Source organism: Lonchura striata, chromosome 6, assembly GCF_050655825.1.
Source record: "Lonchura striata isolate lonStrDom1 chromosome 6, ASM5065582v1, whole genome shotgun sequence".
Classification (NCBI taxonomy): domain Eukaryota; kingdom Metazoa; phylum Chordata; class Aves; order Passeriformes; family Estrildidae; genus Lonchura; species Lonchura striata.
The window spans coordinates 17,495,708-17,520,137 of NC_140708.1; the positions used below are offsets into that span (position 1 = coordinate 17,495,708).

Consider the following 24,430-nt stretch of genomic DNA (forward strand, 5'->3'; position numbering starts at 1 on the left):
TGTTTGGACTGGGTAATCCTGCTCCTGGAGGTCTCTCCATGCCTCAGGCAGATGGCAAAACCAGTTTCCAGTCTGCAGGTGCAAAAGAATCAAGCCAGAACTCTTCAGACACTCAGCAGACATCTAAGATCCCTGAGTGGACTCTGCCCTGACTGTGTGTGCCAATAACCCCGTGCCTCCCCGGGGACTCACGCTGCCATCCTCAGCTGTGCTCAGCTCAGCTACTTGACATGCTGCTGCCCCAAGTTAATACGAGGCATCATCCAGGGATCAGCACTCACCCCCTACTCCGGGAACAAAAAATGCAAGTACTGAGCCAGACATGCAAAATCAGACAAACTACCTGAACTCCACTAGCAGCTTAAAATAACTTGCCTGCCTCTGGAAGAAATCTGGGAGCTTTCATGAAGGCTGTGGGGAAGGTGATATGCAAAAAAAAAAGAGTGCTGTGTAAAGTAAGTTCCTCCGTGTCCTCATCTGTGTTTCACTCTCATGCAGTCTTCACTTTGTGCTATGGCCAACCATCCCTCTGAAGACCATAATGCACATATGGAGAAATATGGAGAATACATACTGTGAAGCTCCTGTTCTTAACACTGCATGTAAAATGAAGCTGAAAGAGTGAGGTTTTTGCTAATGAGACAATCCAATGGCTCACTGCTGTCCTAAAAGCTGGTTCCACTCCTGGCCATGCTCTTCGGCTGCCAACCTTGTGTTGGCTCTGTCATTTAACAGACTACAGAAACCTATTCACTTTAGCTCAGCAAGGACTCAGCAGGGTGGATGTCTTAGGGCAGTTAGTGAGTTGATTCAGCTAAATCAGGAGGACCTAATGGTGGGCAGCTTGCCCATACTTGCCCAGCTAGGAGAGCTGACATACTCAAGGGGATGCAGTGCAAACACAAGGGCAGCTCAATCTTCCCCTTAGTTGGCGGCTTTAGTTATCTTACAGAACTTCACTGATAAATGCTAGGTCACGACCATCCCACAACTCTTTCCTTTAAGCTGACCTATAATACTTCCACTACTGAAAATATAAATAAGGATTAAAAGGACATAGGCTTGCTCCCTTATCCAGTTCATCCTACACCTTCTCCTCAAAGTGCAGACCTTTATTAGAACATCAGCAAATGTGTTTATATATTTCCTTGCACAATAGTACCCTATCTTTAGTTACAAAAAAAGACTGACAGTAAAGCAGACAACATTTTTCCGGCCATTAATATACAATTCTGCAGTTATGTTAACCTCTCAACTCTCTTGTAGACCAATACACTTAGAATAGCAAAAGCCTTTTTGTACCTAATATTTCCTGACCTGGAGTTAAACTCTGTCAAGTTCTGCCCATTTCCTCTACTAAAATGGCTGACATCCCAGCTTTTATCTTCTTTGATGCTTTCTTTTTCCAAATAACAGCCCAACCAAACTGCCCAGAAACTTGCTTTTTATGTGTTTTACAGATTACCACATGGTCTTAAGTACACAGACAGAAAAGAGGGACTGAAAAAAAGTACCCTACAACAACCTCATGTTAAGTCTTAAAAGATTCTGATTTCTCTGGGCACACTCAAGCTCCTACTCATGGGAATACCACGTAGACAGCAAGGGCAGGAGAAAAAAAATTCCAAAAAATCAGACAAAAAAATTCACATTTTCTGTAAACTTCCACATGTTTTTATATTCTTGCATTTGAACTTTCTGATGAACAAAATCAGAAAAACATCTTCCTTCTTGTTCTTCTAATTATTCACATTTAATCTCAGTAGAAAAACAATTCTTTCAAAATCCAGTATTTGAAATAATGAAAAGTAGCATTCTAACACACAATCCAATGATTTTAAAAATTCTGTAAAATTTTAAAAATTTTGTAAAAATTCTGTATTTCAACAATGATTTAGCTAAAAACAATTTCAACAGTTCACTGTTAATCTTCCTATGCTACCACAATTACAGTTTCTCCTTGTACAACATACAATATTACATGTGTTGTTGCCAGTGACAGATTGCCTGTACCTTTCCAGTAAGGCTACACCAGGCTTCAAAAATATACTCTGGCTCAGAAAATCTGGCACCTAAAAAGCCCATGAGAAGATAAAAGTTTGAAATACATAGATAATTGATATTAGACAGAAAGCAATGGCCAAAAGCAGCCCAGAAGGCACACAGCTGCCCCACGACTGCTGCAGCAACTCTCCACATGGGCTAAACAAGAATAGTAGTAGCAAGGGGAATGGCAGGCGAGGTGGGAAGTTTTCCAGGACGAGATTTACAGTCCAGCTATTTAAATATACCTTGCATAATAGCAGATGAAAAGGGGTCAGTACTGGGACAATACTCTGCCAGACTCAGATTATAATAATAAAGCAGGCAGCTTGAATACATGAAGTACAATTTAGACACTACTATGGAAAGAATTCTTACTTTTTCAGCACCATGTGGACTTTTTTTGTCATTTTGAGAAACCTTTATTTCATTTCCACCCTTCTGTCCCTGTAAAGAGTTATAAAAATTGGTAGCTGGGGAGGAGGAAGATTAAAAAATTGCAAGAAAACAAGCAGGAAAAAGCAAAAAGAAAAAAAGGGAAGGCAATGTGATGCACCAGTTATTCTGAGTGTGTTTACAGAAGGTGAGTGGTAGGATGAGGCTGTGAGCAGAAAAGCAGACATCCCTGTTTTCTCAGCCAGCAGGGCTCTCTGGCAGCTCTGGCCAGGATCACACCACTGACCCTAGTAAGATTATTCCCTCCATCACTTGTGGATGTGAGTGCTGCTCTTTCTCTGTCCTCTTGAGAGGTCACCGTCACTCACAGGCTTCTCCTGGGCCAGGATTAATGGAAAAGGTTTACAGAACCCAGAAAGGAAGGTGGGAACAGCCACAGTTTCTCCCATCAATCACAAAATTAGTGTCTCCTGAGTCTCTCCCAGCTGTATTCATCAACTCTCGGGTTTGTTTTTTTTCCACAGAGCTGTGAAAAATCAATGAGATTTGTGCTGCAAGCTGATCATTATGACAGGGAAAGCTCTGCAATGAAATTGATTTGTGTAACTCTAACACCACTACTTAAACTCCCCCACAACTTTAGGGGGCAAACACTCAAGAACTAAGACAAAGGTGTGAGGGCTAAACCTCCTAAGTTGAGTCTTCCTTATCAAACAAAATTAGCTTTTAAACCCATTCAAATGAAAGTAAAACAGCAGAAATGTGGAATGAGGAACAGTTCAGTAAATGAATGAAACCAGATGAATACATTTTATAAATTACATGCAGCAGCAAAGATTAAAGATTCTGATCTGTCCCCTGTGTTTCGTCCTCATTTCACCTCCTCACAAGTGTAGCACTTGACTAGCTGTATTTCCATAAAATCTCAAACACTAAATATGGAAAGTCTAACATGAATATGGAAAAGAAAAAGCCATAATGAGAACCAAAAAAGCTGGCTATCATTTTAACCCACAACTAATAGTTAAGTAGCTTGCACCAAAATAAGTCCACCTGAATCAAGTGCCTTGGTCGGTTCAGCAGGTGCACCACACAATAGACAAAGCACTGAAGCAGGAATTGAGAGCTGTTTTCTGCCCTTGGCACTTCACTTTTCAACATGATTTGTGACAAATTATGTCTCTTGTGGAAGGAAAAACAGAGACCCACAACTGCTGACTCAAATGCTGAAGTTTTAGGGCACAGACTGCCTGCTGCTTTGCATGAGCAAGATGGGGGTCCGCCTGCCAGTGAAGATTAGTCATTGCTGTAATACCACTTGTAATGAAAGAACTAAAGAGGGTCTCATCATTTAAAACACTTGGAGCTGCAGCTACAGACAGTGCTGAGCTCCTTGAGGGAAATGGCACATACACACCAGAACTCCATGTTTGGTATCTGCAGTGACATCAAACAGCACACACCAAGCAAGACCACACACATGTTCCAGCATTTGGAATCAAGACAGTACAAACTCCCATCACAGTACTGCACCTGATTAACAGATACAGTGTGCATCTGAATGGCATCTACCTGACTCACAGGAACAACCAAGTACAAGTCCAGACACATGTGAGATTAGAGGTACAAAAACTCTCACTAAATCCCACAAGAATCCCACATCCCTTTTACTCTTCCACTAGTTAGCTGTATTACTAAATCTCTTCAAACCCTAACCTGAACTAGCAGAAACTATTACATAATAAGATACTGTATAACAGTTAAATAATGACAGTTGTCACTTATTCAATAAAGTCTTTTTAAAAAACCAAAACATACAAACCCCATTCAGTTTCATTAGATTAAATAACCTCATCAGACAAGCTTTGTCTCCACTACCATTAATACCAGGAGATTCTGAACACATTTCAGGAACAAAGTGACCAAGCCCACCATAATGGTTTGCTTTGCTTTCAATCTGTTTAGCTGTCCTTCATTCTGGGTCAATTTGTACTTATTCCTAGAGAAAATGCACAGAATACAACCAGAAGAGTAGATCTCACACGACACAAATGTCTTCACCATAATTCTTTTTCTCCTATTAAACCATGCTAGTAGAGCTCAAAGATCGCACTCACCACTTGTCAAACATCAGGAAGGCATTGTGCAAATGTCATCAAGTGAAGGAGAGAGTTCAATTTCCCCAAGAGACACTTCCACGAGAGAAAATGATAGACTTCATAACAAGTTTGCAATGCAAATAAGCAAGTTAAAAGCCTTAATGGTATGACTCAACACCATTTTAAGTGGGCAGAAGTGTTCTGTTACATCCCATTGCTAATTTCTTCTTAAACATTAATTATACTCTAGTGAGAGGAATTATGTATTTGCAAGCAGGTATCAGTGGCCTGTTGAAACAATCATGCCGTGGTACATTTCATCATAACAACAGAGGAATTTCTGTTCTCTGAGGACCATATTCGTTGGTAAAAGCACATAATGTATAAACGTATTTATAAACACACAAAACGTATCATATAGAATTTTTCGTCTCAAAATTCAGGAACAAAAGAAGCTACAGATATGCAATATTGTATTTAATTTCCATGTTACACATTACATTTCTTTCAGAAGTGACTGGATCAGTGGACCCCTGTGAAAGAAGACAATTCATTCCCATGGAGAACTTTTAAGCATACTTACGAAGGTTTAAATACTGTGTTTGCAGCAAGTAGAAGTTATAGCAAGGAACAGAGTGTAAACAAAACTGAGCCTCAGAGAAAGTGGAAGTAGTTTCTTAGGGACAGAAAAGACTGCAAAGAGTTTTAGGCAACTCAGAAATCCACTGAGTTGGATAAAATCTACTCTCAGGTTAAGACTCACCTGCAAAAACAGAGCAAGTTGCTCATTTTCTTATTTTCACTTTTTTTTTTAAATTTAGCATGCTTTGTATTTCGTTTTTCTGTTTAAAAAGGCAATTATTCCAGTACTTATTAAAATAAGCTCTTGCTTTCAGAAATTAAAAGCTTTTCTGTTTTTTGGAGTAGTTCACCATTGGAAAAGGTCTAGGCATATCCAGCTCTGACCTCCAGGTAATTCAGTGTCCTCTTGGTTCCCTAGCAAAAAGATAATACATAGCAATCTAGCTTGGTCCTAGAACCAAAATGTCAAATGCACAGTGGCTCGAATTCTTTGTAACGAGCTACTAGCTACACAGGTATGTAAAAAGCCCAAAATATTACCTCAAATGCTTGAAATCATGACCTTGTCTTTATTTCAGAAGTCAGACTACTATCAGACTGGATTTTGCAGCATAAAGGAAATTAAAAACCCCGAGAAGGACCTCTAGACCAGGAGATAGCTAAGTGGAAACTCCGTGTGATTTCATAGTCAAAACCAACAGTTTAGTAGGACCAGATTAGAAAGGCTGAGGACAAGGACACCACATCTTACTCACTGTTCAATATACCATTCTTAAAACATAAGAACAAAGAGTAAGGTGCCCAGGTTCATAAGTGGTACCCCTTTAGGAAGTGTGTTTATCCATGCTGCAAGAGCTGAAGTAGTAATACCAAATGCTGGCAAGAGCCAGGTTCTCCTCCTGTAGATCTCAAATGTATGGTTACACTGCTCTGACATGCCCATGCTATTCCCAGAACAATAAATATTTCTGCAAAAGGTTGTGCTGTGTGAACGTACCAGAGGAGGGTAGTATTTGCTTGGGCATCTCTCTATGGCACGCCATTGTGTTGCTTAGGAATGCCCTAAAATAGCAGATCAACTGCTGAACAGTTTTGCTAATCTGCATGTCAATGATTTACTCAGTCTGAGAAATGTGTTGGTCCCATACAAGTCTATTATCAGGTTTTGACCCTTTTTTTCCTCTACAGATGACTATCAATTTGGAAGAGAATAATGGGCAGTGAACCTTCAGCTCCCTCAACATGAAAACTTCTGATGGAAAGGTGTCTTTTAATGTACAGCAGAGTGTCTGGTCTCCCACTATAATTGCGGGATATTAGAAGGTGTATTTGGACATTATGCAGGGGTGTATTTGGACATTATATAGGGGGACAACAAGGCAAATTTACTTTCAAGAAAGTCTGCCACTTCTCACTAAAAGATTAACAACAAATCTTGTACTACTGTGGGACTCCCTTTTTCCTTTCTATGAAAGGACATTACCACTTCTTATTCTTCTGTTCCCACATTAACATGAAATCTAGAGGTTTGAAATCTCAACAATTATGAAAGTAATCAAAATTTACAACCAAAATAAGATTAGAAACTGGTTAAATTAATATACCATGCTATTTTCCTCAAACAGCCAAAGCTAGAGGCCTGCTGAAACACAGCATTCTCATCACAGCAGCCAGTGTTCTGTGCTTTATGCTGCTCTAGCAGCTGCAGCCCATCTATTTGTTTTATTTGGCCTTTTGAACATCTGCATAACTTGCATTCTTCAGATACTAGGTTACTTCTTCCTCTGGATGTGGGGGTGGAGAAAAGGGAAGGGTGACAGAGCCCTACAGCATACCTGATTTTGAAATCCACCATACCTGAAGTCAGACACAAACTTCCAAGCTTTAGATATTTCATACTCCAAAAAAATGAAGAAAAAAAGTCTTTTTTTTTTTCAGGTACAACTTTTAACAATTCACTTCTAAGTATGTATAACAAAATTATTAGTAAGAAAACCACCACAACAACAATGGATTCACAGCTCCAAAAACATTAATTCAGCCAACTCCTATGGCTTAATGGAAGTTATAGTCTGTAAAGAGCTAGGAGAATAATTAACAGATTGCCTCTGACCTAAAGTCTACTAATTATTACAACTAAGTCCCTTAGCATAGTGATAGCACAACAAATGGGCATAAAACAAGCAGGTCTTGCCATGGATACTGTTTAGACTATTGTAACCACTTTGTTAGAAGTGTGGGTCAGAAACCACCACCTAGAATAATTTGTCCTTTTTTTTTTTTCCTCCCCAGCCAGTATTCCTCATAGGCTTTACTACTTGCTCAAGTGTTTTGTGACAAACACAGGAAATGAGAGAATGAGAATCACTGACATCAGTGACAGAGGAAGCCAGGCAGTGAGAAGTTTGCAAGATTGTTTGCTACTATAATCTGCCTTTGTGCATGAATTAATACCACACCAAATTGTACTAAGCCCCACCTACAGTCATTACAAAAACCAGCAAAAGCTACCCTATACTCAAAGTCAGTATAATCTACTGAAGGAAAGTACAAATCAAAGCACAGATCAGATTCACAGCCACTGTAAACTACCAGAGTTCCAGAAGATTCACATCAATTTATATAATTTGTCACAAGTCCAAATAATGGTAGTTCACCAAGCCTCTAACACAGACTAGTAAAGAGACTAAGAAAATTAGGGTAGGCAGTGCCAACTCTCCAGGAAAGGACAGGCATACTATAGAAAGGAAGAACCAGAGCTGCAGCAACAGCCATCAGCTTCAGAAGCAGCCATGATTAAATAACACATCAAATTAAACACATGTAAAAACATGCCATATTTCCCACTACAGTCCAACTGCATTTGTTTAATAAAAAATAGTTTTTTCAATAGGCTTCAACTTCTTTCACAGTTACAGCTCATTTCTAGTTAGTCACGAAGATCAGATTACAAACTACTTGGTCTTTTCACACATTGCAACATTCATTAAGAACCAATGACTCCTGACCTTGGATTAAGAAATCTGAGGCAGGTTAGATTGTCAGCCTAAAATGAATGACACTTAATTGCTTCATCGAAACATTAAATATAACTCTGAAGAAATGTTCACATCCACAAAATAATATTTTTTCAACTGCACTGTCTGACCTAATTAAAACCCCTCTACCTATAAATCTTGTCCTGACAATTAAACAGAAATCCCTCTATCTCTTCATTTTTATATTAAATACTAGTTTTAAATTTCTAAAGTGGAGAAACATCAAACCAAAATTGTTTCTTGAGGTGATTTATTTCTCATTTTTGCTAAGATTACTTTAATGAACAACCACAGTCCCCAAAAGAAGACAGCAACTGGAGAGAGACATTACAACAGTTCCCATCTCTCTTCATCTGGCAAGCACTTCAAATATCTTTAATTTCCTATAGACACAGGAAACTTTAAAGGAATCCCAGAGAAACTTGTAGACACTACTGAAAATTATCAACAATTGCAGCAGCCTTCTGATTTCAGCCATATTTACCACTCACATCTTCTGTCACATAGGGAAGAGTGGTTGTGAATGACATCAGACATTTCAAGAACCATTTCACACACTTATCTCTTCCCTGAAAACAGCTCATCTCCATACGTGTGAGAGAGCTGGATAAAGCTGAAAGAACTCTTAAGCAACAATGTTTTGCTACTGAACTGGGCAAGTAAAACCTATTATAACAATTGATAAATGACTGAGAAAAGTCTCAGTTAAATTACTTAAAATTTTCTGCATAAAGAATTTTCTGTCTGGGAGAAGTTGTTTTGAGGAGGCAAAAGAAATGCAAGAGAAAACAGATGAATACCTGATCACAGAAGGAATCGATTTGGACCATTTAGGGAACAAATCCAAAACCTGACTTCAATAATGGAAGTGCCACTCAAGTTTAGCTCTTCTCATCCACAAAAAAAACAGCTTTAATGCACAGAGTGTGTGTCAGTATTAGTAGTAACACTTTTGCACTAATGTATAATAAATTACACTTTCTCCTTTCTAAAGAAACTGGGTTTTTTAATCCACTACAATCTGACCTTATTGTGATATCCTAGTACATCAAATGTATGAAGGATTTTGATTCTATCAGTTTTATTTTCCACCCTTTTAGCCTATTTAATTCTATGTAAAATACTAATGAACTCCTTTAAGCAGTCCCTTGACTTCACTGGGACAACATTACCTACACCTCTGTTAGCACAAGCACACATTGAGCACGAGAATGCTGCAGCCATTGAGGTTCTAAATGTTTTATTATCGTAGCAGCAAGTCACACTATGAATTGCAATAAAATCCCTTAACATTTTATTCATATTCATGGTCATATTAGGTCAAGTGCTTATGAATAAACTCTAGAGGATGGAGGTCTGGCTTTGAGACCATTGTTACCAATTGGTTGCATTTTAAGAGATTTATTATCCAGCTCAAATTGCAGAGCTGTGACTTAATTTCATCAGGGACAAAATGTTTGTAAGATAAGTTTGAAAAGAGCAAGAAGAAGAAAAATAAGTATGTATCTACATAAGTATTCTTAGAACCACCCAGACACATTAGATGATGTTGTTCTGGTAACTGTGACACCACACTAGTACACATACTTCAAGTTACTCCATTAATAATAATGTTTTGCCACAAAAAATGCAGACCAGTGTTAGTGATACAAGCATTTACAGTCTTCAAATATAACAACAAAAAGCAGATACATTTGCTCCATATAAAACCCTTGTAAATACTGCTGCTCCTCAACAATGCAGTACAAACACAGCATCTGTATTTCTTGGATACCAAATTTTAAAAGACCATCAGCTCCTTACAGGATAGCCAATATCCTGTTTTTTCTCATCTTAATGCTAGCCAGTTTGCTGAAAGCATTATTTAATCTAATTATGGAATATCTCTCATAGCATAAATATTCCAAGCTCTACAGCAGGCTTCCATTTGTAACTCAAGAGTAGTATAAAAACAAGAGTTAATTGCCTGTACAAATATTTCAGGGTAGCGTTTACGTAATCTACAGTACATTAAGTACCAGAGTTGTGCTCTACTGATAGGTGAAAGAACAACTCTGAAAGGCAACTGCGTTGCCAATTAGCTTTCAACAAATATGTACACAAGCTGTGCTTGCAGGCTTGTGCTCAGCTTCCTCATTCTCCCCAGACTGCCTGCTTTTATAATGGTGAACTCCTTTCTACTCAAATACCCTGCTAACTTCACACTGATGGAACAAGGGAAGATGACATATTTTGTTGAAGCTGTAATCCATCCAAATTTAAGATCATGACCTCTGACCAAAGCCACACTCCAGTCACAAGGACTGAAAACAATTTCCTTAGTCATGTATGAGCAGGGGACGAAAATTAAAAAAAAAAAAAAAATTGAAAAATCTTCCATTGTAGTTAGTCCAAAGAGGATGAGGGCTTGTTTGAGAAAAACATCCCACAAGTCCCAGCTCCTGTATGTCAGTCCTCCTCAAGGAGGTTGAGCCAAGAACATGTACACCCACGTGCATTAGCTCTCTGCAGCAACACCATGTTTTTACTCAACAGTTGTACACAAATTAAGAAATAAACCTAAGTTCAAAAAACCACATGAAGAGATTAATGTTTGCAGTCTTCGGGCAAATCTGCATGGTGCTCCACCCAGAAAAGAGACTTAACTCAGGAAAGCTGATTACCCTGGGCAGAGCCCTGTGCCTAGGACACTGCTGTTTTGCTTTGGGTACCCAGATTTTGTCGCTGGACAGTAGTTTGGGTGTCACTGGACACCAGTGTGTAAATTCTTTGCTTTCTCTTAATAATTTGCTGTGTAGACTACGGCTACCTACATTGTACTAGAGTGGCTCTAAAAGAAGTATTTTGCAATTAGCCTTCCAATAAATGGTAAAACATAGCTTTCTGCAATGCTTCAAATATCCAGCCCTTTTCATAAAACATTTTTATCCCAACTCTCACTTTCCCCCTTCCAAATTAAAAAAAAAATTATTGCAGCTACTAAGATGGAAACATTCTGCAGAATCAAGAGAGTTCAATTTCAGAATTCTGCTTCATAAATTCCTTTGGCTCACATAATTTGTTATATAAATTGTAATTTTGATAATAAGGCAGCTGAAAATAAGTCTAGTCTTGTAAGTTGTGTGGGTGTATGGTTACGCTTATAAAAAAGTTTAGTTATCCGCATTACTTCATAAATGTATGTTTAAGTATGTTTTCATGGATATCTGTGTTCTCTGTGGGCACATTTTCTTCAAGTATTTAAGAAAATTATCACTGTGCCATATAGTGTAAAGCTTGTGAAACCTTTGTTAGGTAAAAGTCAGCAAAGCCAGTTCTTCAGCTACTAACCTCATTGCTATTAAACCGGCTGGAGAGGGAGAGAGAGGAAGGAGGCATGGTGAGACATGAAAGTAGAGCAGGGAGCTGTGTGCCCTTGCTGCTGAGCTAGAAAAGTAACTTCTCTTTCATTTTCTGTAAAGCAGTCCATATCTGGACTCTGTTACAACAGAAAGGAGTGCCTGACGATCATCCTCAGACAGCCTAAAGATACCAGCTGTTCCTTTGATTCATTTATGTGTGATGGTCAGTTTAACATACTGACAATCTGTGGGTCCTTCGTTCGCTGATGCAGTGAACTGCACAAACAAGACCCCTCTACTTTTTTTCCTCTTTTCAATGACTCTTTTGGAAATGCATTGCTCTCAAATGCAGTGTGTTACCAAGCTAGGATGTCTGTTTTCTAGAGTGGCTTCTCTGCCTACAACTTTAGCCTTTCTCCAAACAGGTATTCAAACTTCTGTTGCGAGACAGAGCACCTGACATGCATTTCAACAAAACAATAGGTCAGCTTAAATTTACCTTCAAGTGCAGGAGTACTGAGAAACAACTCAGCCCAGCATGTATAGCTTAGGTTATGTACCTGAGCCTGAGCAAACGAACACCTCCTTGCTCCTGGGTGTGACAGGCACTGCCTCCATTAGGGAGAATGAGCAACATCAGACCCAGTGGCACTGTGCTGGGACAGTTTTCAGCACCTCTTCCCTTATGGTGACATTTCCTCCAACAAAACTTCAGCTGTTTGTGTGCCTTTACAGGTCTTTAGCATGAGGCTTTAAAGCCCAAGTTCAACTTTACAGATAAAGAAGGGGATTCAAAAAACTCATTTCTGATGCATCTCTTCCAGATTACAGAGGCCTTGGGATGAGTAACATACCCATGCACATGGGGGGTTAAAGAAAAGTTATATACTGGTAAGTACACAAATTGCTTGGAATGCACTGCAACAGACTCAGAAGACTGAAAATACACATGGTGACTGGACTAAATTTAAAGAAGGGCCATAGGAGAAAAATAATTTGCAGAAATAATACAAGTCCAGTAAGAAATTATGTTATTTGTACATTATTTTTTAAGTTTCAAACTGTGTCTATGTATACCTATAAACATACAGCTTCACATCTCATACTGCAGTATCTAGTGTAGTCAGATTTTTTTATCTCCAATTACTCACACAGTAACATATGTTGCTGTTTTAGCTTACATTTAGATGTACATAATCATTATTCTCCATACACTTCAAAACTTCCTCGTCCTTCCCCATACACTACATACAATAGATCTTTCCAATTATATCAACTGCAGTTTTATCCCAATGTAATGATGGCACAACTTGTAAATTACATATATATAGAACAAGCTATGCACCAAATTGTATTTCCTCCTCCTAGAAAAAGGTCTGAAGATGAAAAAAGGATTTATGCTGCTGCTCTTAAATAAAATACAGTTGTGTCCTCTAGTTTGTATTAAGAATTAAAAATACTCATTTGGTTTAAGAAACATGTGCTTTAAAACTATTTTTTTAAGCTCCTCTTCTAAAGTTTCCTTTTATGTTTGTGTAACTGTCAAGTTTGTGATTTTTGACATTATTATAGTGGTAAAAACACAAAGAGGAAAAAAATAGACTTGAGAAATATGAACATTTCCAGTTCTCTGCCATTCCCTCTAATCCTTTACATCAATATAACTTGTGGTTAATGCTAAATACCTAGTGCTATCATTGAAGGCAGCACTTAGCCCTATCCATGTACCTTGATATTGAGTGTTTTCAAAATACTTTTCTTGCTACCACAGTCTAAGAAACTGATGGCAAGAGGAAAATTTTGGAAAACTAAGGCTCTTCACACACGAGGATCTCTAAACTCTTCAGAGTTATGCAAACACAGTACCCACCCAAATCCCTAACAGCCAGGATTGATGCCAGTTGCAGGAACTGAGGTTTTCTACTGGCAGTTCACTCGCTGCCTAACAGGTCATCTACAGAAAAGCTCCTTGCAACTTTTCAGGCAGTATCCTGGGTATTCTACTGCTTGCACACCGATGGAGAAGGTCAATGTGGCAGCATGCCCTCAAAGTATCACTTGAAAAATTAAAGGCACACGAAACAACCCAATATGAGACTCACCATTTTGATAGCTTGCTGCAGAATCAGAAATCAGCCTACATCTGTTTAAATACATGTGAGGTGTCTGTTTGGCAGATTAAAGCCAGAGCTGCTTTGTCTTCCTGCTTCCCCACCTCTCCACTGTGAAAGATGGAATTACTTCACTGGAAATTCTGGCAGGGGAAAGCTTGCTCCAAAACAGGGAAATCTCTAGCAAACCAGAGGCAGCCAAGGCACACACTGCTCCCTCCCTGATGTTGATGTGCATGCAGAATATCTGACATGTTATCTTCTTCCAGAGTTCCCCCTACACCCTAACTAGGAGCATCCAAATAAGACATTCTGTAGCAACACACAACCAGGCCCCGAGATGGGTCCTGGGCTCCATCCCCAGCAGCTGCACTCTGCTGCTGTGGTGTACACACACAGCTGGGGAGTCAATGTAGGAGCCAACTCCAGCAGCTTCTTTATCAGAGTGCAAAGGGTAAAAACCAAGGGAAGGAGAGCGAGTGGCAAGAACAGCAAGTGTTGCTCAAAAGGATTTCGTGTTCCTTCCATATGCAATAAATGTGTAGAGGCAACAAGCTGATTTTAGCAACTTCACTCTCCCATGTTTAGTTGCATTCCTTTTCTGCTATTTAACTCCTCCCATCTCAAAAACAAACCCCACAGTAAAAGAACCCCAAATGTCTGCCCAAATTTCCAAGTCAGGAATCCTTCTTTGCTTCAGTTCCAGGACCCAAAGCAGTGCTAATTTTGCAGAATTTTACCTGAAATTCTGATGCATCACATCAGTTTTAGACAGTTAACATTTGTCTCTCAGTAACACTGATCTCTAGTTGTACTAATTTTAGACCAATCTAAATCAATCCTGAAAACTGAATAAAACTCTTCAAGCACCATAGATAAAGCTCAGTTAAAATCCTGTGCTAGCTTTTCTCAATTGATATTTGGAACCATACCACTCATCAATATTATGGATTAATATTGACTTTTACTCTTCAGCTCACAGTATTTCTCCAGCTGTATTTAGTGTCTATTACTAAAATTATCTGCATTTTAATTTTTTAGCATTCATATTTTTCTACTACTTTCCCAACAGATTTCTTTTATTATCATTTTTTGGCCCACTGCCCTTCCTCACAGTGTCCACAATCCGTGAAGAAGAGATTGCTGATGGCGTTATCACAGGCAAACAGAATGAAGCTAATGGTAACAGGCACTCCTTGCTAGGTAATTATTATAGGAGAAGGAATGCAAATGAGCCCTAATCTGTCTCACACAATGGCAGAGGTCTCAGATTTGCATTAAACCTTTTGCAGCTCTCCCAGATTGGGGACTGCAGATAACAATGCATCTGCAGTCCTGGCTGCCCCAGTGGTTATTACATTGTGCCCCAGCAGGTACAGCGTCCCTGAATGACTCTCCCCTCCCCTTTTTATCTCCAGTCTCCTCCTCCTTCTCTCCTTCCCCCTAGCTTTGCAGAAAAAAAAAAGCTAATTGTGCATGCCATTTGGCTCGATTCATGTTTACAATGAAGAAGAAAGCAGCACTGTTTGATAATTATAAGAGGGAAATGGACATCAGGAAATCTCCATTCTATTCCCAGCTATGTCGTTCACTTGCCAAGGAACTGAAGGAAAATAACTTTGCTTTTCTGTGTATCCATGTGTTCAGTTAGAAATACAGGGCTGGTAATTGTAGTGGCTCAACAGACTCTCATTTTACAGAGGCACCTGCTGAACACTTCCAGGAAGCTAATGCTAGACTTCTCAAATCTAGGCTGAGTTCATGATAAGCCGCAGTCCTTCAAAAGAACCAGATCTCAACTCCCTATCTGATAATAGGTTGTAAAGAATGATATTCTTTTCCAGCACTGTATTCTGCTATATAAAAAGACCTAAACTGACACCTGACAGCTGGGGCCATGCTCAGGGCTTACACAGGTGTCTGCCCACTAGCAGATCTTAAAAGAAGGTGTAGGAACTATGATTGAGGTGCTCTGATCACAAGCCACATAGCAAAAGGTTTTCCCAAATCTTATCCTTTGTAGCTTCTTCCATATGGCTTGCTTGGATTAGGAGCACTGGAGTCAAACGTATTGGATCCTTCCCAAGTGAGTCCCTGCTCTGAGGTCAAAACTCCTTACCAGTATGAACATTAGTGTTTTTCCAACACTACTGCCTTCTCTCTTGAATGCTCATTTTCTCCTGAGACATTTTTGTCAAACAGGGTATTTCCAAAATTGATCTTCAGGAATCAAAGTTTCTGCCACAGAAATGCAGACTAGAAAATGGAAACTATCAAACCCTAAGTGGGCATATAAACTACTCAGCATATTAAAACACAGACAAAACAAACAACCCAAAACAAACTAAAAAAAACCAACCAAAAACAAACTAAACAAAACTACCCCAAAATCAAAACAAACTATTGCCAGAAATTAACAATTTTTATTTACAACAACAATAGCTAAAAAACACAGCAGTAGAAAGTGTGACAGGTTTTTTAAACAGCATGTAACAAGTTAGTTTTTCAATAATCAAAGTTTTGCTTATTTCCATCTCATGGTGCAGTAGGTAGGGCAGTTCTACTTCTTTATACACTTACTGGAATACACTATACATGTCCCTGGGGTGGTCTCTGATAGCTGGTATCCTCAAACAACATTCATCACACCTAAACAATCAGATTAAAAACTTGTTTATTTTTAAGTTATGCTGTTATGAAGCTGAAGTTCTCTGAATCTTCTTTCATTTGCACTGACATTTAAGTTTCTTGCCACTTGGAAGGACTGATATGGTACAACAATATGAATGATCAATCTTTACATCAAAAAAGCAAAAGCTGTCTTGCACTGGTTAGCTCCCATAAAACAAGAAGGAAATTTTCATTTATCTGGTTCATAAAGCTGAAAACATTTTCCCATGTAGTATTTGTGCTAACTTTCCAACACTAGAAAACATTTCATTCAGAACACAAGAGGGTATTTTTACATTATCAAGGCATGGCAGGTATCAGAACCTGCAATTTAAATTCTAACATACTCAGGCTAATATTTGTCACTGGTCTCTAGGCTGCTCCCCCCCAGCGACCAGTTACTACCAATTACTGGTCCTATGTGCATAAAAACCTTCTTCCAAACCCAGATGTAGTTGTGAAAAGCCTGACAGACCCACCCTCACTTGGAAGTCAAGGATTACCACCTTGCTGCTGGACCAGCAACAGCCCCAGGGCAGAGAAAGTCAGCAGGACACCCCAAACCAATTTTACTGCCACCTGAACACACCCAGCTGACCCTGCCTCCAGAGGACTCGGCTATCACACCTCCTCCTGCCCGCAGATCTGGGGCGGTGGAGGGGGAAAGGGAGGAATCCTGAAAGATAAGGAACAGGGAGCACAAATGTCTTCATGGAGAAAGACTGCTCACTCTGTGACCCTTGGTCCATCACCAAAGCCATGCACTTCAGGACCACTCTCACATTAAGCATTAACTCAGGCAGTTCAGCTGTGTTGCCGAGTAGCCAGTCAAATATTTACAAAGGTTTCAGAAGGTGCAAGATTAACCTCGTCCTTTCAGTGTAAAACCCAGTGTCCACGATTTCATACTCTGTTTTGCAAAGCAAGAAGTCACTATTCTAAAGCTTTGAGACTTGTAACACAGTCGTTAGAAAGAATAATCCAAACAGGAAAACTAAGAGGGACTCAATGCACACTGTAGACAAAATATTGGCACCACATACAGTGCTGGCAAGTAGAGCAGCATGCTGTGTTCCTTAAGGGAGAGAACAAGTAAAATCCAGCTCCTAGAGTGGTGATGGCAACATCACCTGAACAGCAGCCTTTCCCTTTGTCCAGCTGCCTCCAGGTCATTTTACAGCAAAGACAAAAATTGTCACTGCACTTTCAAGGATCCAAACAGCTTTCCAACCCTGTGCTCCCTCCCACCCCGCCATTCTCAGCAGCCTTTTGAGAGTTTCCCTCTATAGCAGCATTCTGCGTTTCAGGGATTCAGCCTTTCAACTGAAGCATGAGAGATCGCTTATACTGTTGAACCGGTGGAGCTGCCAGCCTCCCCTTTGTTGCACAAGGATTTACACTTGAATGGCTCTGGGAAGCAAAGTCTTTTAAGGAAAGGCCGGTGGGGGGAAGACAATTTCCTTGCCAGCACCCTATTCGCAAATCACATTCACCTACTAGCTCAACTTCTCCAGCTCACAATTACAGGAATCTTATCGAACCACTAGTTTCTAAGTTTACTGTGAGGTGACTTCAATGAATAAATTACTAATTTTAGCTTACTTCAACAAGGATATACATAGTGAAGTTCATTTCGAACCTAAATGTGGGCACTTAATGTAATTCAGTCCAATGTAAATTACGTCATTATCTTAATCTGTGACTCACTTATGTATTTCCTATTATAGCCTTGCACTGCCATGCACATCATAATCCCTCGAATGGCTTCTACAGCTTTTCAAGAGAGACACCGGGGAACACCACAATGGCACAGAGGCACTACAGAAAATCATCTGAAACAAGAGTATGCAAGCCTGCTCCAGTTTAACAGTGGCACACTGCATTTAGCCCTCTACTTAACTATACACACAAGTAGCACCAGCCTAGTACATTTCTGTTCTTAAGTTGTAAATGGCTGGATAATTACTTACTGGTTTCAGGCTATGTTAGCAGTTACCAAGCACTATCATACTGCTGCCCTTCAAACAGCGACACTCTGGTAAATCCGCACAGCTTGTTGTTTTCCTGCTTGCCTGCTTGGAAGCATAAAGCCTGCTATCACCAAAGCAAAATAATAGCATCCGAAGTTTGAAAATTGGCAAATGCTAATCTGGCATAGAAAAAGATCTGTAAGGAACATTCCTTCTGGTTTTAAAATGTTACACCTGCTTTTGATTAGACTCCATTTCCTGAATTCTGAATTGGCCACATGCTGAAACACATAGCACAGCCTGCAGAATGCAGCAAAAAAAAAAGGCCAGCACAATCCAGAGCTGGTGGCAAACCATGGTCCCCATGAAAACCACATGTGCCAGAGACCAAATATTTTGCATTTTGCTTACTGCTAATAAAGCTGCTTCACTTTATTAAAAGCAGCTTATTTTATCTACTCACTCTGATTAATTAGCCTCTAGTTAAAATGAATGAGCACTTGATTCAAGGATTCTATTAATGTGACACTGGTGAACCACCACTTGCATACTTCTTCCATCCTTTTCACTTCTACTCTCTGTCCTTCCCACACCAGTGTCTTATCAGTTTGACATTCCCAGAACCCTTTGGGAATATCAAAACACTTTTAAGACAGAGGTAAGGAAATGTCCAACAGTCCAAAATTCTTCCGAGGCTCACTTTTTCTGCTGAAATATACAGATGTATGTAATCTACTTCTCACTGTAATTATAATCACAAGCTTGGAAAGACACGACTTGGAAAAAAGAAAGGGAAATGGACTGCATTGCTTGGGAACAGGGGCAAGACAACAGTACCTTTAATACATAAAACTTATCTGTCCTTCTAGAATAAAAATGTTAAGTATGAAGCACAAACAGCAGTCAGTTCAATCAAAAACCTCACTTTCTTAGAGAGCTAAGAACTTTCTCCCAAGCCAAATACCATGTGCTGTATATGCATAAAGACAGCTTCTGCTACAGTATATGCCTACAGATTTCACAGTTGCATATGATCGCCAAAATCTAAATTTCTAGCAGCAAAAAACGTATGTCACCATTATTTAGCCAAGCATCTGAAGACTGAAATATAGCCTAGCTGCTCATTTTGCTGGAAAACAGTGCTTTGCTTAATATACCTAACCTTCTTGTCTAATCAACTGATTTTATTATGACTGTCAGAAATACCCAAATGTATTTGGGAAACTTGAAAAAATAAAGAAAACCCAAAGCCACACACCACCTTCCCTTTTCCTTCTTTAAAATATGTTTCCACTCCTTCACAACAATGCCCACAAGAGGACTGAAAAAATCATTAGGCCTGAAATTGCAACAAGTCCACATTTTGACAGAGAAATTGAAGGAAAAGTTGAGGAGAAGTGGAAGTAAAACTTCCTGGGTCATTCTAACATTTAGATCTCATTTCCTATTTAATCAAGAATAGGAAGGGAATGACTGGAAACTTTTTATTTATGCTACAAGCAATTTAAGAGATCTCTTTCAAGAAAATAGCTTGGTTAGGTATAAGCATAAGCTTGAAATTAACCATCCAGCCTGAAAGGCTGTATGTGAGAAGGCACCAAAGGAAGATCTGGTTTACATCATGCAGCAGGGCAGTAACTGACCATGAGTCACTGATGCACTTCATCTGGCTTTTAAGGCCATCAACACCAGATAAATGTTTTAGGACACATTTTACAAAGCACTTACCAGTATAAGCTTACTGGGCCAGTTCAAATCTGCATAGAATTTTCTAGACAAGATTTCTTTATTGCAAGGCTTTCAAGATGAAATATCTTCTGTCCTGCAGCTGGCAAGACATTAGGGCAGCTCTCTACTGTAATGACTGGGCTAACTGAACAAGAGTCCTCCTGTGGGCTAAGCCCAAAAGGGATGAGACAGGATGAACGATTTCTGCTACCACAGCCTGGGCTGCCAGTAGTACCCTGTCTTCACAATACTCTAGGCAGCACCACATAAAACCACACGTATGCCAAACAGAGAAGAAGAGACAAAAACCGCTGGAAAACATGATTTTGAAATACCGTCTCATGATTTTGGATTCATACTTTAAAATACTTGATTTAGGAATGGAAAATTGTACTGGTTTGGGTTCATTATTATTTTTTTTAGGAATGGCCAAATTATTGAAACTTATAATAAAGAACTCACATGCATGTTTGTGTACCTGAAAGATGGAGCAATATGCAACCAGATGGGTCATCCCCTAGCAGAAGACAGTTATCACTTTTAAGAAAGTAAGGCAACAAGCCAGGTCTTTTTCATTGCTAATTTCAACAAGGACTTCATTGCCTGACTTGGGCCTTGCAGCTTTCTTTTTGAAGGACTAACAGAAATGATAAACCAAAGTAAAACACCAAAATCTGCCACCTACACTAACACCTATGTGACACACTTTGTTCCTCTCAGCCATTCATTATGGACTGGCACAACATGCTCTCTCAAACTCCTTCCTGTAGACTGGCAGCTGGTCATGCCAGGGCTCTGCAGCAGTTACTACAATCCACTTGAGCCAGAGTCCCTCCTAGGTGCCCTCCAAAGCTCCAGAGAGAACAGGAAGCCACCTCAATGCTCAGGGCAATACTTGCACACCAGGGATGATGGTGAGCAGGCACCTGGCCTCCAGAAGCATCCCTTTAATCCCTGGGTGTGGATGAAAAGAGGAGTCAACCAATGATCCAACTGAAGTTCATCAGGGTGGTAGAAGAGGGGAAGAGAGGAGGCTTCAGCACAAGGGAACATGCTACTCCATACAGGACTTTTTCCTAAAGAATAAAGTCAGTTCTGTAGTGAAAAGTAGGTCTACACACCTGAAACACAGTGACCACGAGGAATATCCAAAACCCTGCTGCATTATGGACAAGTGAGGCAGGCAGACCACAACTGCTGAAACCACAGTAAAGCCAAGCAACCCAGAGTTACTCTGCTAGCACTAAGGACTGGAAGGTTTTAATGAGGGACAATGAATGGTCATTGCTATAGCCACAGTACAGGGCAGGGGGCCTACACCACAGGACAGGACCTTGCAGCCCTCCATACACAGAGATGCCCCAAGACAAGCCCTCCTTGCAGTGTTCTCACCTCATCTTCCTAAAACTCTACTCATGTCTGTGAACCTGTAAAGTTTGCCCTCAAAAAAGGGCTGACTCAGGCAACTAAAAATGGTAGCAAATTCAAAATCACTACTGCTGCAACCTATCTTCCTTTGCCTAGATATGCTAAATTTTCATTCTGCTTAATGTTCTTTAGACCTTGTGTATGAAAAAAGAAATTTACAGTTTACAAAGTTAATTTCAGCTCTGAACTCTCCACTTCATGTACACTTGAAACCACTAAAAATGTTTAAAACTATCTTCCTGGAGGTACAAAACAATCATTTAGCTCTCTAAATCTACATGGTAAACAGATTCTGAACATAAAAATTACCTGAAAAAATGTACTACTGGGATAGAAGTTATTTCCCCCTCTCCAGTAAAATTTATGGGATTTGTCTTCTCCACATCAGAGTAAAGAATGAATACCTGAAACATTAATGAAATGAAACTCTGAAAAAAATCAAAGCTTTTAGTAAAAGCAAGAGAGTACAGGCTTATTGTTAAGTTAATGAAGTAGTTTAAAGACCTTAAGCATTGGCAAAGTCCTGATTTAAAGTGGGAGATGGTTATGGCTTTGCAAATTGAGAACTCTGGAAGAACCTGTCATCCTCTCCTAAGGTGCAATACAGCTTTGACAGGCACATCATTTTAGTGAATAAAGTTATTGAATGAGAAATACTAACCTCAAAGATCTCAAAGGACTTGAGGGGGGAAAAAAACCAAAAGACCTGAAACAAACACCTTGTTGAAATGCTCTACAAATGCTCAAGAGCTGTGAACTTGATTTATAAATGGAAAGAAAAATACAATTAGGGCAAAGTTCCAACTGACAGCTAAGTTATTTAGACATGGTGTTTAACATACAGTGTCACTGACCTGAAATGTTATCTAGTAGCAGTATCACCATTCCTTTGGAGATGGCTCAGGCTGATACAAATAAAAAAGGAAAATGTAGAAATTATGAGGGAAATAAAAGTTCTTAAAAAAAAAAATCAGTAAAAAATAGTCATTCCAGATGCACTGATACAAAACATAACTTCTGAAAAAATATGAATGGAGGCAGAGTTCCTCTCTTAACAAACAAAAAAATTGACAATTATCTTGGCCCAAATTTAATTAAGAGGATCAGGCAGAGAAAAGTATAGAATTAAAGGCAAAAAACAGCCAACTGTGGCCCAGTGGACAGCCTGATCTTTTGTTGCCTTGACCCTGCCCTGCCTCTCTCTCCTTCCTGACTGCCCCCTTTAACACTTCCAAACTGAGAAGGAGTATATGCTCCCCATCCTCCACCTCTACTGAACCTGCTCTAGCCCAAGACATGGGCAAGAATTTCCTCCTGCTTTGGTTCTCAAATTCCACGGTCACATCCAGCCTCTCCCCCCAGAGCTTTTCACCCCGAGGACTACAGTCTGCATGACTGCATTTGATAATACAGACTCTGCTGCCTAAACACCATGCATTTGCAGACAGTTAAAGCATGTTTTACAAAGGTACCATAAAGGGGCTCAGCAACACACACCTCCTGGGCAAGCAAGCCTCAGCAGCTAGAAAGGGACCCTGTCCAACATAGGACAGTTTCCCTCTCCTCACGAGGATGAAAAGGAGCACACAGAGACAAGGCCTTTGTGCTGGAGCTGTTCCCAAGCCATGGCTTCAGAGGAATCATCTGTCTGACATGTTGCAACTCGGGAAGCATGTGCAGGGAAAGGAGGAGAGGAGCAGCAGCAGGGATTCCCCTCCAAATTTCCAGTACTGTGCAAGAGGGACAAACAGATGCATGCAGCCAGAGAAATAGCAGTGGTCTGTGCACAGCCTCTCAAGCTGATCCTACTGAGCTGAGCAGTGGCACTTGGCTCCACTGCACATGACATATGCTGGGAGGGAGACAATAACAAGAAGCGATGCCCACAGTCCTGCAAAAGAGATCTTCCCTCAGTCCCCAACCCAGGGAGTTTGCAGGCATTCAGAAACAGTACAAAAACTCAGCTGGAGCTATGAATCCTTACAGAATCTTTCACATGTGCAGCTCAGCCAAGCCTCCCACATCTCAGTGTGCCCCAAAATTTTGTTTTTCAAAGGAATTTTAGAGCCTTTGCTTGTTTGGGAGAAAACAGGTTCAGAAGCCACAAGGCAGCTCCTGCAGGTTCTTCTCAGCAAGCCACAGCATCAGCAGTGGAAGCAATGCCTGCCTGCAACAGCACAGGCAGCTGCATTCTTTAGTCTGGCAGCAAGGAGGAAAGCTATCATGCATTTTTAAGTTAGATTCAGGGAACCAGTTGGGGACCAACGCTTGCCATTTTTTAAGTGAACGAAGAGGAGTGTAACCAGCTTTTCCATAGTAACAAAGATTAGCGGCCCTGAGTCTGACACTCCTCCTGCATTAAAACATAGGAGACAAAGAGAGAGACAGGTAATTACACAGAAGCAGCCCAGGGGAAATAGCAAACTCCTTGAGAACCCTTTAGCTGGTCTGTATGTTTCTCCTTGTCTCTGCTTCAGCTGAAGGTCCCCAAGAAACATTTGCCCATTAGATCATTAGCTTTATTGCAGAAAGTAGCTAGACAGCGGGTTGTGCCTGTTCAATAAAGACTTAGCTTGCCTCTGCACTAGCAAGAATGAGATGGAAAATGAAAAAAAAGAACATCCCAAGGCACCTTACCTGTCTGGAGCTTATCCTCGATACGTTAGTGTACTTAGTCAGTGTGAGGGACTGACAAACGAACTCTGACAAATCTTGCTGGGGCAATTTAAGACATTATTGCTTCTCACTGTCTTTCAAAACCCTTCACAAATGTTAGCACCATCGAGCAATCCAGCAGGAAAACTTCTTTCATGCACTAGCCTCTCCAATTCAGAATCTAGCAAGTTAGCATAAATCCCTTCTCAGTGCTAAATTAAGATGTCAGTTCTGAACCAGAATGGCTGAGGTCTAGACAGAAGACATTACCTCCACTACAAAGAGCATTAACATCTATCACAAAGGTGGAAGAGGAAATGACATCTCAAAGCACTGCAGCTCCTAAACAAATACAAATCTTTAATATTA

General features: G+C 40.0%; 1 protein-coding gene across 24 annotated transcripts in view; it reads right to left on the bottom strand.

Moving 5' to 3' along the window:
- The window catches only part of ZMIZ1 (zinc finger MIZ-type containing 1), a 335,481-nt gene that overhangs the window by 260,746 nt on the left and 50,305 nt on the right, over positions 1-24,430 (bottom strand). For 2 of the 24 annotated variants that reach the window (XM_085583391.1, XM_085583380.1), the window contains exon 2: positions 16,191-16,259. The exons of 8 other annotated variants lie outside the window; for them this stretch is intronic. The gene's annotated coding sequence lies outside the window, so the exon portion shown is untranslated. Of the gene's footprint in view, positions 1-16,190; positions 16,260-21,715; positions 21,811-22,260; positions 22,312-22,903; positions 23,760-24,331; positions 24,404-24,430 lie in introns of all 24 variants that reach the window. 14 more of the 24 variants (XM_085583378.1, XM_085583371.1, XM_085583377.1 and 11 more) reach the window with 14 other exon arrangements.